Genomic DNA, 18,403 nt, shown 5'->3' with positions numbered 1-18,403 from the left:
CTCTCAAATAACAATTTAAAGAAATAAATCTTGGACAAGACCTGTGCAACCAGACCTGTGCAACATTTAGCTGTTACTAAGATCCCATTCTGCAAAAAGTCCTGATAGGATTCTTCATTTTATCATGCTGACCAAAATGAGATACAACCAGGTGATTCTGAGTGAGTGAGTTAGTTACCTAATATGGTTTTTATAATGTGAAACTCATTTTTTTAATATTATTTTAATATTTTAATATTTACACTATTCTGGATGAGAAGAATTTAAATGTTTATTTACTATGAAAATCCAGAAGAAAATGAGATCTGTGTTCCATCTTTTGGCACCGGATTGAGTAAAAATTTGTATAATGTTATAATACTGAATTTATATTACTTGCTCCATTTTTAACTGTTTTGAGTTGGAGTGTTTTAACATGAGAACCTTGGCAAAAGAGGAAAGAAATGTTTTCATCAGTTTTTATCCTAAGCACTGATTTTGCTGATAGTGAACAGTATTTTGCAGAGCATAGGTTGCATAAAGCTATGGAGACAATCTGTCATCTGTCAGTAAGTGCTATCCAAGTTATGTTGTGTCCCTAGGAAACACAAAATAGTACTTAAATAAGCACGACAGTGTAAATCAGTTACTGACTTGTTACCCTTGGATCTTATGCAAAACTCTTCTCTACGTTCTAGTGTTAATATTTTGAACAGCTACTACCATGTTGGCACCACTGCTATTTGCAGGGAGGGGGGGATTTATTGCTTCAGGCTTCTCTTGCCTTTGCAAAGCAATTTCTCACTGTGCCTCTGTTTTCAACTGGGAGCTGTTCAGTCTATCAGATCATGTAGACACAACCTTTGAGCTGTTCATAGGCGCATAGAGCTCAGCACAAGTGTGCATAAAAATATGCCAGGTCCTAGAAAGCCTTCTATGCTCCAAAAAATGCTGAGATGCACATTTAGTGCACTAGTAGAGAAATGTGTGTGGTCTTCCTTTTATTCACTTCTGTGTAACTGGAAAAAATGCTGAAACTGGCAAGTCAGTTAATTAAAATTTACTGAATAACTAGGAGTAGCCCAGAAGCAGCAAATCCTCAGGGTGCCACTCCTTGGTTGTCTGCTGCCCTACAAAAGCAGCTTTACATGGCGGGGATGATCCATGTGATGCAGCCTGTACTGCTCTTCCAGGAGTGTTTCCCAACAGAGACCCTCACTGTCACTGTTGTGCATCCAAGATGGGTCATGCTCAGGAAGCACTTCGAGGTCTCCACCCACCAAATATTGAAGGCAGTGTTTTGTAAACAACTACACTTGGTTTGCTTGCTTTAAAAAAAAAAAAAACAAAACAAAACCAAACAAAACAAAACCTAAAACCAAGGAAAGTGTCATGGGAGTGGGGAATGGATGTAATGGGGTTTTGTTAGACTTGCATGTCTGCTAAGGTGTTTATGTAGTAAATGTAGAATATTTTAACTAAACATTACCTAAAGAGGGTTTTTTAAAATTTTCACAAATTCAAAATAAACCTTAATTTAACTTCAGTGTAGTATATTTTTTCAAGTGAAGGAAGTTTTGACAACATCTAATTTGATATTCTGGGGAAAAAAACCTGAATGAGACATCACATTCATAAGCCCCTCTAAAAATGATCAAAATTTAAATGCATTGCCTTTATCCAAGGTGATAAAAGCTCCAGTACACATCCACAAAGGAGCATGGAGAAACAATGGCAGCAGGAGAAGCCTGAATAATAACTTGCCCTGGCTGCTCCCAGGCCTGTGGCCGAGGCCCTCAGTCTCCCTCACAAGCCCAGAGGAGCAGGGGCACAAAGCACACAGGAATCCACACCAAGGACAGGAGGCCTTGCAGAGCTGTCCCAGGACAGCCTCAGCCCCAGGGTCCAGGTGTGACACCCAGCACTGTAAGGCAAAACTGGAGCACCTTCTGGGCTGAGCTGTCTAGGGGTGAGGGACAGTGGATGGGATGCAGGGGAAGAGTGTTTTGTAGAAGCATATACATAAGGGAAGTTCAAAGGAGAAACCAAAGTGAGGAGAAAGGGGGGGTTTAGGTGATCTGTGGAGAAACAATTGTGAGGAGCAGAGGGGTAAGGGGTTTAAAAGGGCCAGTTTAGTGTCAGTAGCTGAGTAGTCAATACACTTGCCCAGCCATGCCTTGTGCCTGCTCCTCACAGTCTACCCTTAATCTCCTGCACTGACCTCTTGAAAACCTTACATGCAATTTGTTCAGAGCACAGATTGATTACCAGACTGGTTTAACAAATTAAATTCAGTTTCGTGGCTTCCAGAGACACTAAAGCCATGCTGCTCTTTCTACACCAGAGGTCAGCAGGGAGCCCCAGGAGACCTCTCACCCCAAGAACACATTCTTTATTATTAGCAGATCCTGGTTGCACTGGTTTGGAATCCTGTTTACTTCAGTGAAGTTATTGGTGACTCAAGCAGGATTTACTGAGTACCTCCCTTTCTTGACCTGTGCAACTGCATTTGCTTGTGTGACTTGCTCGATGACTTCCAGCATCCCTTCAGTTTTGTACAGAAGAAATCCATTGTGTTTCACTTGCCAACAAGGACTTTAAAAGAAAATGACATATAATTTCTCTAGTTGCAGAAATCTTACCTTTACTAAATGGATAAGTATTACTTACACATTCTGGAAAGTTTCAGTATAATTTGTTATCACTAGAGCTGGGAAATGCAACTTGAGTCTTGTACCAGAAAGGCTTTTGGCTCTCAGGGAAACTCATCCTGAGCATGAACTCATAATGTCCCTCAGGATATCTGCTGGGTTAAAAGATCTCTGTGGAATATGCAGGTGTCAGGTCCTGGGGGATTCCAGTGACTGCCACTGTACACCCAGACCAGTCTGACTAGCAGAAGCCTATGCTAGAGGATGGGGAAAAATTGAAATTTGCCCAAGGTGGCAAACTTCCAGTTTTAATATTGTCATAACTGAATGAAATGGTAATTATGAGCATTTTAGAGTGATCATCAAGAGAAATCTGACCACCTCTTACTGATGGTACATTTATTCATATATGGCATAAAACAATAAATGACACCTATTGCTGTCTTCAAAATCAAGCTGAGCCACACTGAATTTAATACAACTGCAAATACAGCTAAAAGATTAAGTCATGTTACTAATAAATGATCAGGCCCTTCATGGTCTGATTCAGAAATGTATTTAAATCTAATTCTAACTAAAAGCGGCTGCCTTGCTCTACTGCATACTCACAGATTGTAGTAAAAAGAAGTAAATGGGGCTTAAAAATTATCCTGAAATGAAGTCACTCAGCTGTATTTATGCTCTTGAATATGTAGCCATTTTTGCAAATAATAGAAAATTGCACTGAAGATATGTAAGTTGTGTTACATCAAGCTGCTAATTTTAAAATACCTTATTTAGAAGAATTATGCAATATTCGATGCAAAAATATCCTCCTGTGGCAATATGCAGAATTTCTCCACCTAAAATATGTATATTCATATTAACCTTTACATCTGCATGGACCACATCTTTGTTTTCATTAATGAAGTTTGACAATTTATGACAGGACAGAAAAGAAATTCATTATATTTAGCAACAGAAAACTCATTTCCCATTTTTCTAGTGTCAAGCAGCTGCTACAAAATTAGCTAAACCACTTTATCACAATTCTTCACCACTGTGATTCTTTAGGTCACCCTCAAGGGTCTTCAATTTTATTATGTTCAGAGCTTGGCACCTGGTAATTTTCAGAATCAGGAAGTAGAAGGAAGCAATATATTTTTATATGTTTTTGTTCTGAGAAGGATTTTTCTTTATTTAAGAAGACAAATATCAGTCATATTGAAAATATTAAAAACCAGAAGCATGACTAATAACCACAGAAATGTCAATGCCAACTTTGTTTATCAAAATTTGGAATGACAATGTTCTGCATGACAAAGAAACCTCCTCTAACCCTGAGAGAAATTGTCCATGTACAGGGAAATTTGAATTCCTTGTTCAATAGTCAAAGGAGTTTAGGAAAAAGTCATGATAAGACACCCAGGATTATTGTTCCTTAAAAAGTTCTTGCTGCTGCCAGCTTCCATGGGCTATGTTGGCTAAAATTAGAAAAAGGTTCAGTAATTGTGTCTCTATGTAAAATGGTTATATGATTTGTACACCAGTATTAGTGCTATCATCTATCATCTGCTGTTACCTTCTCAGAAAAAACAAATATTCAGCAGAATATTTATATTTGGATGGTGAGAGGATGCCACCTGCAAGCATCATACAGCATAACAAGTCTAAGGCTGTGTAGGGCAGGACTGATCCCTCTCAAAGTCAAAGCAGATTTAAAATTTTCATACTATAATGGGTTTACCAGTTTAAGCTATTCTTAGAAAGTTGATTCTGTGTTTGGGCTTTTGTTCTCATATGAATGGGTGGGATTCAGTCCTGAATCAGGGATGTGATTTCTTACCATAGTTTGAAGAGATTATTTTAACCCTTCTGGATATTCCCTGTGACTTTGAGAATCGCTCATGTTGGTGTTTGCCTGTAACACACACACAGAGTTTCAACCCCACCAGTTACTAGTTTTGTACAAAAACAGCACAAAAAGCTGCATGTTATTTGCAGGGTTTTTTCAAAGTTAAATTTTGGCAGGAGAAATCCAATCTTTCAGGGGCTAATGGCATGAACTACGGAGGTATTCTCCCATTGCAGTTACAATGCTGATTAACTAATTTCCATCCGTCTGACGTGTAATAAACCGTGTTTTCAGAATAATTTTTTTTTATTAAATATTTATGGAAGAGCTGCCAGTGTATTTCAGAGATGCTGCTGTCCTGACCAGTTGTGTAGTTCAATGGGAAGCTTTAAGAGTAAATATAAGAGGATCTTAATGGCCATTGTGCTAGAAATGTGTAAGTGGTCATTAATGTCAGCAGAACACAGGCTGGGAGACGCCATGGCTGTAGGTGGGAAGTGTGGCCATAATCACTACTTCTATGCAACATTTAATTTCAAGAGGCTTGATTTGAAAATTAAGCAGTTGAAAGGCTGCTGTTATTTTGGGTGTCGTCTCACCAAACCCTGAGCTTTATAGCAAAGCATACCTACCCCCTCTTCACCATTTTTCAAAAAATCTAATAGCTGGTGAGCTGGCTGACTCAGCTGTGCAAGGACACAGCTCATGTAAGTACGTATCAGATCACTAGATGTCCTCCTCCCACAAAATTTCTTGTCATTCTCAGCTAGCAAACATAATCTCTTAAAAAACACCTACAACCATGTGCAGCACTAAAAATTGCCAGTGCAATTCTGTGTATTCACAAACGACCTGTGTCCAGAAAACAGCCTCAGGGTAGGTCAGAGCCTTCAAGCCCAAACGCAGGGGCACTGCACTGGCTGAGAACGGGTAATGGTGTTCACCACTCCTTCCAGGCACACTCATGCTTTACCACACCTGTGTTGTCATCGTTATTTTCAGTGCATTAAAACAGTTACGGATCTCATTCTAACGACTAAGGCCTAAGACTGGAATCACCTGTATTCTAGCTATGTAAGTGATGAGAATTTTTTCACTGGAAAATGAGGAGCAGATCAAAAACCTCAATGTGGAAAGTGAGGTTACTACAGTTAGGCACCAAAAGCTTAATGAAAGGATCAAGTTGCATCATTATATCAACAAGTAAAGTCTGCATGGTCAAAATGATGTGTAGCAGAGCCTTGGTGCCTTTTCCAACCTGAGAAATTATGCAAGGCATTAAACAGAGTGAAGGGTGTACTTTGACTTTAACTGACTATACATTTCACTTTACTGACTTGCTAGAAGAAAAGCTGTTTTACTTACAGGTCAAAGTTTGCCCTTAATTTTTCTTTCTGTGACTATCTACTTCAATGGATGATTGCATCTATGGCAAATGTTGACTCCCTGCCTTGCCTAAAAGATTTCTTTTAGTGAAATGACATTAAGTTAAAGAAAAATCTGACCTTGTGATTAGGTTGTGGGGATTTTTCCTGGAAAGCATGCTTTCCTTACTTGCACAAATGAGATATTAATGGATGTTAAGATATGAGAACAAAAATATTTGAATTAAATTTCACTGCAATCTTGCAAAGGCATTTGATTCTTTGAAGAATCAAAAAGTTTTGGCAAGGATATGGATTTTTCAGTGCAGTTTTTTGTTCAAATTTCAGACTTACAAAAATGCAAAATGTCAGATTTCTTTTACCCACTGCTGTCACCATTCCATTCTAAACATAAGCCAAAAACTAACACTTGGGCTTGAGGCCACCGGGAAGATCCTGTTTTGCAGTTTCTGCTGCCACGAGCCACAATATCATTAAATGCCAAAGACTATCTGTAGGTCAAGGTCAGACAAGAGAAATGACTGGGAAGAAGGTAACTCTCATGGAGCAGTCAGAGAAATCAAGCTGAAGAAAGGAACCGAAAAAACCCCATGAACTGTAACAATCATGTTTAATGACACAGTCCCATTCTAATCAAGTAGGCTTTTTATTAATGCTTAATAATTGGTAAACATGCAATCCTGTCTTCTCTCCTTTTACTTGCAGGTATCTTACTCAGCAGGACCTCTTTGATCAAATAGCTCCTTTTGCACCTGAACTTGCACAAGCAGGAGTCATTTCACAAATAGACTGCATAAGGTCTGCCTCACTTTCACTTCAGAATACAGCAATTCAGGATGTAATTGTCACTTCGCATCGTATTCACTCACATAAAAGTACCATTTGAGACGACAGGGGAGGAACTCAATGACACCAAGTCCATGTTTGCCTCGTTAGTGTACTTTCGTGGATATTGGTGTCCTGCTTGTAACCCTGACCTTGTGAGAACAAACAGTTAGACAATGTTTCCATTTAGTATCTTTCCAAAACTAAAGGAGGTGACCTGTGAGAGATAAACTGCCCTTGATTGGGCTGTCTGCACAAATAGAGTTTGAATGTTGTCATTTTACACCTTTTGCACTGAACAAAGTTAAATGGAAACATTGTCCTTATTGCTTGCTACTTCTGCACTCTTTTTTTTTATTTTCCAACTAGTAGCATCTGCTTCTAATTATGGTCGGTCATGTGCAAATCACAATTCAGCAATATAGTTTCTTAAGCAGCTATTCTGGGGACATTAATGCTTCAGATATAAGCAATCAGCTCATGAAGCGCCTCACAGGTTCATGTTTTTTCTTATCCTAGGCACTAGAGGGCAAAAGACATAGAAGTAACTCAAATGTGCGTTCATTTCTATCACCTTGTGTTTACTTGTATTATGAGCTCTAGGAACAATACAGAGCTGAATTAGTACTCACAGTATCTTTTCCTAGATGGACTTAGATGGTGCTTTATATGTTCTCTTCTCACAAACTAAAAAAGAGGAAAATTATATATTTTGGGCACAGTGAACTACATTTATAGATGATTATGAGGTCAACATTGTGGGTGAAAGTGAAGTTGTATTAAATCAAGAGTAATCTTCTTTAAGGACAGGAACAGGTATTTCAGACTCTTCTTTCACAAACAACTGCCTTGTGAGGGGGCTGTGACACTTACCTCCCCATGCAGCTTCCCTGCTGCCATGAGAAACCTGAAATGTAGCTGCAACAGCAGCAACTGCTTCTGAACAGTTGATAAGAAAACAGTTTTTGAGTTCAGCTGATCCAGTCATAACACATAAAGACTCTGCAGCTCACAAAATACAGCACAGGAGAACACGGCTTGGAAGACTCACAGCAGTTTAGAAGGGTGTTATTTTATTCTCTCATATGCATGCAAACTTCAGGTGACAGCTTGCCTTTCAAGATGACCCAAGTTTGCTCAGAAAAAGAAATGATGCAGAGCAAGTATGAGGCAACAAGGCTAAGGTGAGAATATGAAAGTGCTTTACCAAAAAAGCTCTAATTCTCTTGCCTTTTACACTGGTGTCACACCAGTTTCCCCTGAGCACTCCAGTGCATTTACATTTGGCCTGGACAAGAGCTCCAACTGAGACCATACTGGTGTTCCATAATTTGTATGTATTTACCTTCCAAATTTCCAAAGCTTGGGCTAAGAAACTGGTCAAATTACTGGACCTTCCACAAGAAGTGTTTAATCAAATTTAAGTACAAAACAGGCAGTGGTCATAATTAGATAGTAGAAAACAAAAAGATGAAGTTAAACTTACTTCTACTCACCCTCATTTCTTGTCTGTTTAATCACTGATCTCAAGGTAAGTTTGGGTCAAGATTGTAGTAAGAGGTTGTTTGTTCATTTCTAGATAATGCCATGATAAAAATTCTTAGGTTTTGCTTTCTGGTTGGGGCAGGTCAGATAAAAACTGATATGGGCTGACACTCCTGCTGCACTGTAGGTGAAGCAAAAGACTTTTTTTTTAATTGGAGTTGCAGCCTCAGCAGTTTCCTGTGATGAGATGTTTCCTGTTCTGTTAAATAGAAGCTTGTGGTGTAAAAATAAACAGTGCTTATTATTGGAAGCTTAAGCCTACTGAAGTTTTACAGATTTAGAAAGTTTGCTAATCATAAATTAATCATAATGATGCACTTTACTGCAGGGCCTGCTGAAAATATTTATTTTTAAAAAGTGGTGCCAAATTTAATCCAGAAGTGGTGCTTATAGTAACAGTCAAGGCTTTTGAACTGCTACAATTACAAGTTTTTTTCTAAATATCTTATAAACTCAGCAAGATTGTGCTACCAGTGTCTTTGCATCTGGTAACTATCAAGCAGGTTCTGAAAGACAAGAACAGAAAAGCGGTAATTACTCTGAGTGTCTGGAGGACTGGAAGTATACAGTGTTCCCATTGGACTTTCTTACATTCAAGATTAGAGAACAGTAAAAAAAGTATTGATTCCACATTACTGTGAGAGAGAGTAACACAGTTCTTACCCAGTATCCTGTTCCTGCAAATGCTTGGATATTAGAAGGATATCCTGAGATAAATTCCTTCTAGGAAGGCAAGGCTTAAATTATGTGTTATCAGATTTATAAATATTCTGGTCCTAACATCCAGAATATTTTCAGGAGGAGAAGCCACATGCTTTAGCTCTGTACCAGCAACAATGGTTTCACACAGAGCCCTAGAGAGGTGTGTGCAAATCCCTCTTTAAACCTGCAATGTCTGGCTTCTTGGGTTCCCAGAAATCATTACTGCAAAAGCTCCTTAAAAGAGTGTTGGAGGCAGGAGGGTCTGTGTGCTCATTACAGCACACCGTGTTAAAGCAGAGACAGTGCCCAAAGACCTGCAAGCTGATCCAGGGAAGTCAGAACTCATTAACGTTTCTTACTAGATTTATGACAGGCATCATGGTACCTGGCTGTTCCAGATGTACACCCGTAGTAAGAATCTGTACATCTCAGTCCTTGGTTGGAGTGCAGCTGTGTCAGACTGGGACCTGCCTCCCTCACTGCCCCAGCCATGGACCATGTGATGGCAGCATGGGGCTGGCACGGGGGAGCAGAGCTGCACCCAAGGCCTTTGCAACCTGATAGCGGAATTTTCTACATTTTTCTCTAAAAAAAACAACAACCAGCTGACAAACGGTCTAGGATGAGTTCCTAGGAAACACAACATGAATAGATGGAACTGTTTTGTTCAGTGCAAAATAATGCAAACAAATGAAAATGTCTGAGATACTGTGAATAAAGCATCAACTTACTATTATGAAAAAATTGATATTTTTATTTCATGAAAAGTATCTTTCCTAGTGATTGTGATAATGAAGCACATGTGGTATTTGTTAATCACTAGATCAATGTTAAACTAACCAGTGTCAAAATATGATCTTTACTCATTAACATTTATTAAGTTATAAGTATGTTGTTCTCACTATTCAAATAAACAGTAAACAGTCATTAGCTGGATGGAATTTCAAGTGGAAGCATTTCAAATCTCTAAGGGCTTCAGCTTTTGTGATATATCCAAGGTGTTCTGAGGAGCAGACAATACTGATGACCTCCAACACATGGCAGTGACTAGAAAATATCTTAATTAAAAAATTCAGGTCTCAATGCTGTTTTCCTGTAAGCAGTACAATAAAAAAAATGTGTTGAATACTTTCAGTTTATATGTTTACACTGTGCTTAGTATAAATATGCTGGTAAGCGACGTAAAAACTCTTCTCTTTCTCTCAAACTGGCTTTTCTTTAGATTCTCTGTGATGAACATCAAGGTTCTATCAAATCAAGCCAAGTCAAATTAAAAACTCTCATTATGCCTTGATCTTAGCAAAATACACAAGAAAGGAAAACCACCTGCTTACTGACTGTGAGCCTGGAGCTAGGAAACTTCTGCCTTTATCAGAATGAGGATTTCTCTGTATCAGTCCCACAACATGTGCCATCACTTGCTTATGGTTTTCATAGAATCAAGAGGCAGATCCTACTGCCTCTACCCTTGCATTAGAAGCATTTCTCTGCTTTTCAGTTTAAAGTTTTGCTTGGAGACATATGTGAAGAAATATCACATTTGCTGTCAAACGTTTTTATATTCTGTGAAGCTCATGGGTAGCTGATTTAAGTACTAAAAATAGCTTTTCTTTTCAGTGAGGCTCAAAGAAAGCATGTTATTCCTCCATATTTTTGAACTGTCTTCCTTGAAATCCATAGACTGCACTGCATTTAATTTTTTGTCATCAACACAATAAACCAAGTGCTAACCTTAGCAATTGTGCCAAAGTAGTAGTGAAGATAAATATTTTGTAACTTTTACCTGAACAGTATAGCATTAAAGCACTTGCATGGGATTTGAAATTCCACACAGAAATGGTACTATGTTCTGCCCTCCTGTACTGTATGCTGTATTTTATCAAGAGGAACAGAACAAATTAGTACAGGAGAAGATAAGACCACAGCAATTCATTCTAGAGTTACAACAACTTCTACCTCTCTGGGACAGAAATATGGGTTACTGATTCCATGGTGTTTCATATCTGCAATGAGATAATAACTACTGACAGTTGTACCCAACTGGAAGTTTGTTCAAAGCTACTGGATTCTTTCACTTGAAATACTCCAGCCAGGGAGTTGTGCCCTCTGATGGAGCGTATATTAGAGCATCTCTGCATGGCTGGAGGCTCTTTCCCAATGATCCCACCACAGAATTGCTTTCCATTTCCAAGTGGCCAGTCTGAGCTGAAGAGTACCAGACTTGTTAATGTATTGGGTGTGGCAGAGCTGGAGTTCATTTCCCCACAGCAGCCCTGACAGGGCTCTGCTCTGCGGGCTGGGAAGGTGTTGATGACACACCAGTGCTTTGGGTCCTGCTGAGCGGCGCTGGCACAGCAACAGTGCTCTCCAACATTCCCCACTCACCAGTGGGCTGGGGATGGGCAAGACCTCAGGAGGGGACAGAGCCAGGACAGCTGACCCAAACTGACCAAAGGGTATTCCATACCATATTAATATGGTTTGCAAAAAAGAACAAAGGGCGAGGGTGGGGGAGAAGGGAGGGACGTTTGTTATTACAGCATTTGCTTTCCAGAGCAATTGCTATGAGTGCTAAAGCCCTACTCCCTGGGAAGTAGGTGGGCATAACCTGCTGATGGGAAGCAGAGAATAAATCTTTTGTTTTCCTTTGCTTCTGTGTGACCTTTACATCATTAAATTGCCTTTACCTTATCCCACAAGCTTCCTTCCATCTTACTTTCTCCCCCCATCCCTTGTCCTGCTGATGAGGGGACTGACAGAGCAGTATGCTGGGTACCTGGCATCCAGCCAAAGTCACCCATCACAGCTAAAAATTGTATTCCTCAAATTGTGACTGGTAATGACCTGAAAAGTCTACCCAGCTACTCCGTGGAAATCGTTCTTCAGTGCACTCTGGTGTCTTAATCTTCTCTTACTCTCACAATGCAATTCCAGAGACTTCAGCTTTGAATCAAACTGGCTTGGCACATCATGGATGCACAGTATCACTAATAGTTATCTTTTAACATTATAAACATAAAAGATGTAATTCTGAATATGTTTTTTAATCCAAATATTAAAACACATTATTAATTTTGTTCAAGCAAATAGAATTAATTAAACCCACTGACGCTGTGAATTGATCAAAAATACATTGATTTATAGGTTTTATGACTCTCTTGAAATTCACTAAAAGCATTGTATGATCCCTTGTATAACTGATTTATGTAGTTTTTCATTCAATACAATATATTAGGTACATATTATTGATAGCTTCCAGCATAAAATAGTGCATACTGGCACTTTCATTCAATATTGCAAACTATAAATCCACTAAGTGCAAAAAGGGATGGTTTCTTCCGAGCAAAAAAGTCAGAAACTGATTTATAGAGATAGTATAGGGTAGTAAATATCTATCTTCTAATATTAAAATGCTTATTTGTAAAATCAATTATTCAAGACACTCATTATATAAGAAAAAGACTCATAAAAAAGACACTGGATATGAAATATCATGGGCTTATACAGATAATACATTTTTACTTAGAATGCTTATTTGTAAAATCAATTATAAAAAAGACACTCATTATAAAAAAGACACTGGATCTGAAATACTGAGGGCTCATACAGATAATACATGTAATGGATATAATTATCAAAGTTGGTGCTATATTGTTTCTTTATCTTATTGCAGAAAATACTTTAGCACAAATATTTAGACCAAGACTACTAAATTCTCCAACCACTTGTAAAATATTTATGAAAGCTTTTTACCACATTAACTGTACCTTAAAATGATAGCCACCTGTATCATAGCTGTGCCCTGAATACGTTTGTGGCAGTTCTTGAGTAGTCTCAAATCTCACCCTCCAATTCTTTCTTCTTTTACCATCCACTCTTTCAAACCTGTATTAAAACATCACTCATAGCTATTAAAGAAGGCCATGTCTTTACTTCATAGTCTAATGATGAAGTAGTAACCTAGCTTTAACTATAAGCCATATAGCAAATGATGAAAAATAGCAATACCCTGAAGTATTTATCACCAAATAACATCCCAGAGAGGAATAAGACATCTGATTGCATCTGGCAGAACTCCCATGCCAAATAACTAGCAATTTCTCTGCACCGGATCCACTGTCCCACTTCCTCTTTGCTTTTATTCAGTGGCCCTTTTTTAAGTTCTGACATTTAATCTCCTTAGGACTACTAAAAAACAAAACAAACAACAAAAGAACCCCAACAACCAAAAAAACACCCTATCTGGTAGCTCTGTTTGGAGCTTATACCTAGTATAATAACAATAAACATGAAAACTTCTCTTTCTCTGCGCTAGCTTTCCTGAAGAATGCATGTGGTTAACTAAACGGGTATTTTTCGTTCACTAAACTGAAATACTAACATATTAAAAGGGCCATTGATACCTGTTGATTCTCAACATTTTTCTTTTCATTTCTGACATAGATTTTGATTGCCATATGTTTTCAATTTGTACTTATTTAAAACCTTGTCTCTCGTTGCAGCAAAATGAAATTTGGCTTCACTGATTGTCTCAATGTTATCGGTGCTGCCCAGATTTTTCTTTCCAAAACCCACACACTGCTGGTACTTTTTTATTTGTCCTGTGCTCAGACAAATAAACAAAATTCAACTAAAAGGATCAGACTAACATTATTCCATGTTTTTTTGAAGTTGAATGGCATACTTATTGAAAGTGACTCATTTGCTGGCAAAGCACAATACTGCTAAAGAGACAGGAACAACTTTACTGAATCATCAGGTTGCTTAGAAGCCTTTACAATATTGTCAAAATTAAGCTTGGAGAAAAGATAAACATTCCTTTCCAAAAAATCTGCGTGTTTGTGGAAAAGTATTCTGATGGCTAGAAAAGGTAGACTGTGTGTCTCCTCTTGCTGGTACATTTCTTATCTGATGTAACAAAACCTGGTGATAGCCTCAGTGAAAAGGGCTGGCTACACAAGATGGCCTCATCTAATATTTTTACAGTCATCTCACACAGGTTCTTAAGGGCAGTATCAGTCCCATTGTTATCATACAGCTGACTGGGGAATTGTTCAGAAGATTTTTTTTTCCCCAGAAAACTGTGCTTGTGTGGGAGAGAACATAATATAAAATACAACCTTTCATTCTTTTCCCTCCCCTGAGAAGAATGAATAAAAAAATTTCCCCAAATGTGACTTTCAAACATTTTGTGATGTATGTGTGGCCTTCAGAAATAAGCACTAAACCAGATATATGTCCATTTTCTGGTTTATTGACAGAAACCAAATATGTTTTCTCACTTCTGTCATTTTTTTATAATATATTCACATTTTTGCTCTGGACTTCACTGCTGAGATTTGGACATCTTTTCTGCCTTCCATTTACTTCTCCAGCTGCCATAAAATGTACCTTTATTTAATCTGAAGACAGTATCATTGTAACTTCAGAAGACATATAATCAGCATAACCAGTTTTGTAGAAGCTCACTGATAGATTTCTGTGTAAGTGTGAAAATATTGTGATTGTTTTTAGGATTGGGCTAGGGGATTTGATAACGTAATTTATGTCATCATTGCATGAAGAAGTGATTTTTTTTCTCCTTCTTTAGGATATACAAGTAGTAACATTTTTAAAATCTGTGCTGTGCTCTGAAAACCTTTTCTTCCAAGAACCATGCACCAACCAAGCCAAAATTGCTGTCTTATATATGCAGATCCTCACTTCACACACTCTAAGGTGAAGCTATTATGAATTAAAGAATATTGAAAAGAATATCTCTACTCTGCAGGTCTAAGGTGGAGAAAAATATAAGATCTTTATGTCTTATATCTGGTTGGCCATACACACAGGCTGTCATCTGGAAAGCTAACAGCTCGTAGAGAGTGTTTGTTTTCACTTTGCAGCCAGCAGTTGTCTTTGGTAAAATAAACTCAGAAACAAATTTTGGAAGTGCACTGTGCCCAGAGCCCACATAGGAGCAGGAATTCAAAGCACCTGTAGCTGACCTACACATACATTTATCACTGGTCTGGTGTAATGAAGATGACCTGATAAAGATCACACTATGACAGTTTTTCTTTTGCACTGGCTGATAGAAACAGATAGAAACTGTTTCCTGTGGCCAGCTGACTATTGATCAAACTCCCTTCTGCCAGTGGTGCAGATAATGGTAATTCCACAAGCAATTCAAAGCTACATTTTGTCTTCATTTTCATCTGAAATATGAGTTGGTCTGTTGTACACTAGGCAGTCGTTTATTACTCATTTTCCTTTATTGATGTTTGGGATTTAAAGCATAAAGTGATCCTCAAATGTAGTTACAGTGAGGCAACAGCTGCCCTTGTGGCCATGACTACAGCAGCACCACAACCACATGAATCAAGGTTTCATTCATCTTTGAGCCAGCATACAGTAGAAAGTATCCCAAAAATAGAACTGTGTTGCAGTTGAAGAGACGCATCGATTTGTCTGCATGGGGACTAATGGAGACAAAAGGTGTCCTCAGCAAGCAGCAGCATAGCAGTAAAGTCTTTCTTACTAATTTGCATTCAAGGGCTTTTCCCCACACCATGCCTTGGAAATAATTTGCAAAATGATCTTTCCTATATGCTTTTTAATATTTTTCTCACTGAATTATTACTAACAAAATGAACATAACAAAGCGCTGCCATACACAGCAGGAGGAAAGCCAAGGCACTCAATTTATCTGTGAAATGGTAAAGAACAATTGATAGTGTGGATAAGTATTTTTTATATGCATTTATTAATTCATAAACTACAGCATATCTCATCTCATCTTTCAACAACAGCTGATGTCTCCATTTTCCTCTGGAAAGCCCTGCAGGTTCCATTATAAGAAACATAAATAATATGTTTTAATGAGATATGGATTGATTATGCTGGGAAAGCTGACATTTTCATCCATCATGCTAAATGATGTTTAATGATGGATTACCATGCCCACAATTCCTCTGATATGAGATTAAATAAAACAGCAGGCTGTTTCAGCAGACTAGTCCAAGGAGATGACAATAAATCTGCTCAATTATCGTATCAACAATCTGGTTTTCACTAATAAGGTTATTATTATTTCATTTAGACTTGTTCAGGCATCATAGATTATTTTATTTCAGTCAGTCAATGGAAGCAAGTGCAGTATTTTATTCTCAGAGTTGCAAAGAACCAAGCTTTGAGGGAGTACAGTACATGGAGCTCAGCAGGCTTCAAGCAGACAGAAGAAAGCTACCAATCCCCTTTCAAACCAAAAATACATTGTGAAAGGAACATTTTGTTTTCAACCTAGTTAACTAATCTGAAAAGCCTCTGCCAAAGGATACTGTCTGAGAAGCCGATCCATTGAAAAGAGTTACTGGATCCTCTATGATTTGTGCTTCACCTTGGTTCTGTTGTATATTTATAATTAAGACCATTCAGACTATCTTTTCACCTGAAAAATTAGCCTGCAACAAAAAGAACCCCTCTTTTTTCCTTGCTTCATGCTCAGAAAGCAGAAAGCATGCAAAGTTTATTAACAGAAGCCTAACACAGAGAGTTTTCTTTGCCAGCCAGGCCTAATAAACTCTCCTTCCTTGCAATCTAATCAAAACGGTTACACATCACTCGGGGCCCTTGTTCTCCTCAGAATGTTTTGTAATGGCAGATAATGCTACAGTATGGAGCAGTCCAGTGCCCAGCTAAGCCACAAGGGCATGGGGCAACTTTTTGATAGATGAGTACTTTTCAGTCTTCTATCCCAGACTGCAGACCACTGGAGCAGGTGGCCTGTGGAAAACACATCGCACCTAAAGTATGAATGATCCCTGCTGCTTTACCAGTTACTGTTCTGTAAAACATGGAAATATGAAAATGGTGGCTTCTCCACTCTCTAAAGACCAGAAAGGTGACAGCCTTGCAGTGGCAAGTTGTAATCTGTTCCTTGCAGAAGGGAATTTTCCCAGCTCTGCTCCAAAACCTGCTTCCCAAGTTTTCATGGACCTGACTCTTTCCTTCTGCTTATGGGCATCCCCAGATGTCAATAAGGTAGGATTTTCCTCAAAAGCAAAAGCAAAAACACAAGATCACTTATACTCTAGGTGTGGAAACTCTGTGCTGAAGTGCAGTAGCTAGATGAAGAGACGCGTGGAGCATGGAATTTACTTCTTCCCTATTATTACCACTAGGAGCCAGTGAAGAAGTGAAAGCTGCTGAGATGAAATGGAAAACTTGCTCCAGTAAAAAAATTTTTCCCTGGCTCTTTCCCGGCTCATGGCCCATCAGATAAGCTTTTGTAGATAGACCAAAACAAGGACATGGTGCAGCCCATGATGGTGTCACCATAGAATGATAACCACAAGCATCTCTCCAGTGCTGGACTAATTTAGCTTTAAGGCAGTGATTCTCATCACTAGTCAAAAAGGCAAAGAGAAATGTCATCTCTTCAATATACAACTGTTTTGCTTTGTCTTTTTACTTCCCTTCTGATTCCCACCTTACCAAATTTTTTTTTAACAGTAGGCTGCATGACTTTTCCTGAAGACACTCAAATCTCCCTTGGTACAAGATCTGTAAAGAGAGAATATTAATCTCTGAACTGTAATACCATACTTCTTGTGGATATATATGAAGGAGAAATTGTCTGATGGCATTTAAAATGTTTTTCATGTTATGTTGTTATATCAATTTTGATTCCTCAGTTTCTGTGATTTCCATGTTTAAGCCACAGTTAGGGAAGCTGAAGTCTGCTTATTTGATGTAAAAATAATTGTTCTAATAATAACACCAAAAAGATCAATGAGAATGTTGTATATTTTTTGATGTTGATCAAGACTGATCGGCTTTGAAAAGGAAGTGTGTGTGGAGAGAGGAAGCCTGGCTATCTGCCCTTTGCGAGGCAGCTCCTTTTCTCATGCCTTGCAGCCTTCCTGTCGGCACCCAGGGTTGATTTACAGAGCCAGTGGGGGAAGATGATTGTCCTCCAATGCTTTGCATGCTTGTGAGTTCCTAATTTTACTGATTGGAAAAGCACCAGATATAGCTGCAGATTCTTCTGCAGGAAAAAATATTCACTTGGATACTCAAAGCTAGAGCTTTTTGAACCATCTGTGCAAGTATGCAAAGGGCTCCTTGGTGCAGTGCAGGCTTAGGGAGATAAGCCCTCTTCTCGTCCTGTCAGGAGGTGCCTCCCACCATCTTAGTGATAGTAGGGGCAAGGATGAAAGCAGCAAATGCCCCTCTGTGCTTTCTCTGCACGGCAGCAGCTGGTCCAGTGCCCTTGGCTTTGTCACAAGCAGACTTTCCTTCTCTGTTGAACAAACAAGATGCAGCCAGTCCCATGCAAACACAAAGGCATCAGAGCAAACAGCTCCCACCCGAGAACCTCAGCGACAGCTCCTGTTGCCCACTCACTGTCCGTGCACTCCAGAAATGCTATGAAACTGAGGAGCAGACCAAGAAAGCAGATTACTGCTGAGGGCTGAGGCTAAGATGGTATTTTCCTGCTG

Source organism: Corvus brachyrhynchos, unplaced genomic scaffold (genome assembly GCF_000691975.1).
Source record: "Corvus brachyrhynchos isolate BGI_N302 unplaced genomic scaffold, ASM69197v1 scaffold409, whole genome shotgun sequence".
Lineage (NCBI taxonomy): Eukaryota > Metazoa > Chordata > Aves > Passeriformes > Corvidae > Corvus > Corvus brachyrhynchos.
Note: the sequence above shows the minus strand (reverse complement) of the source record.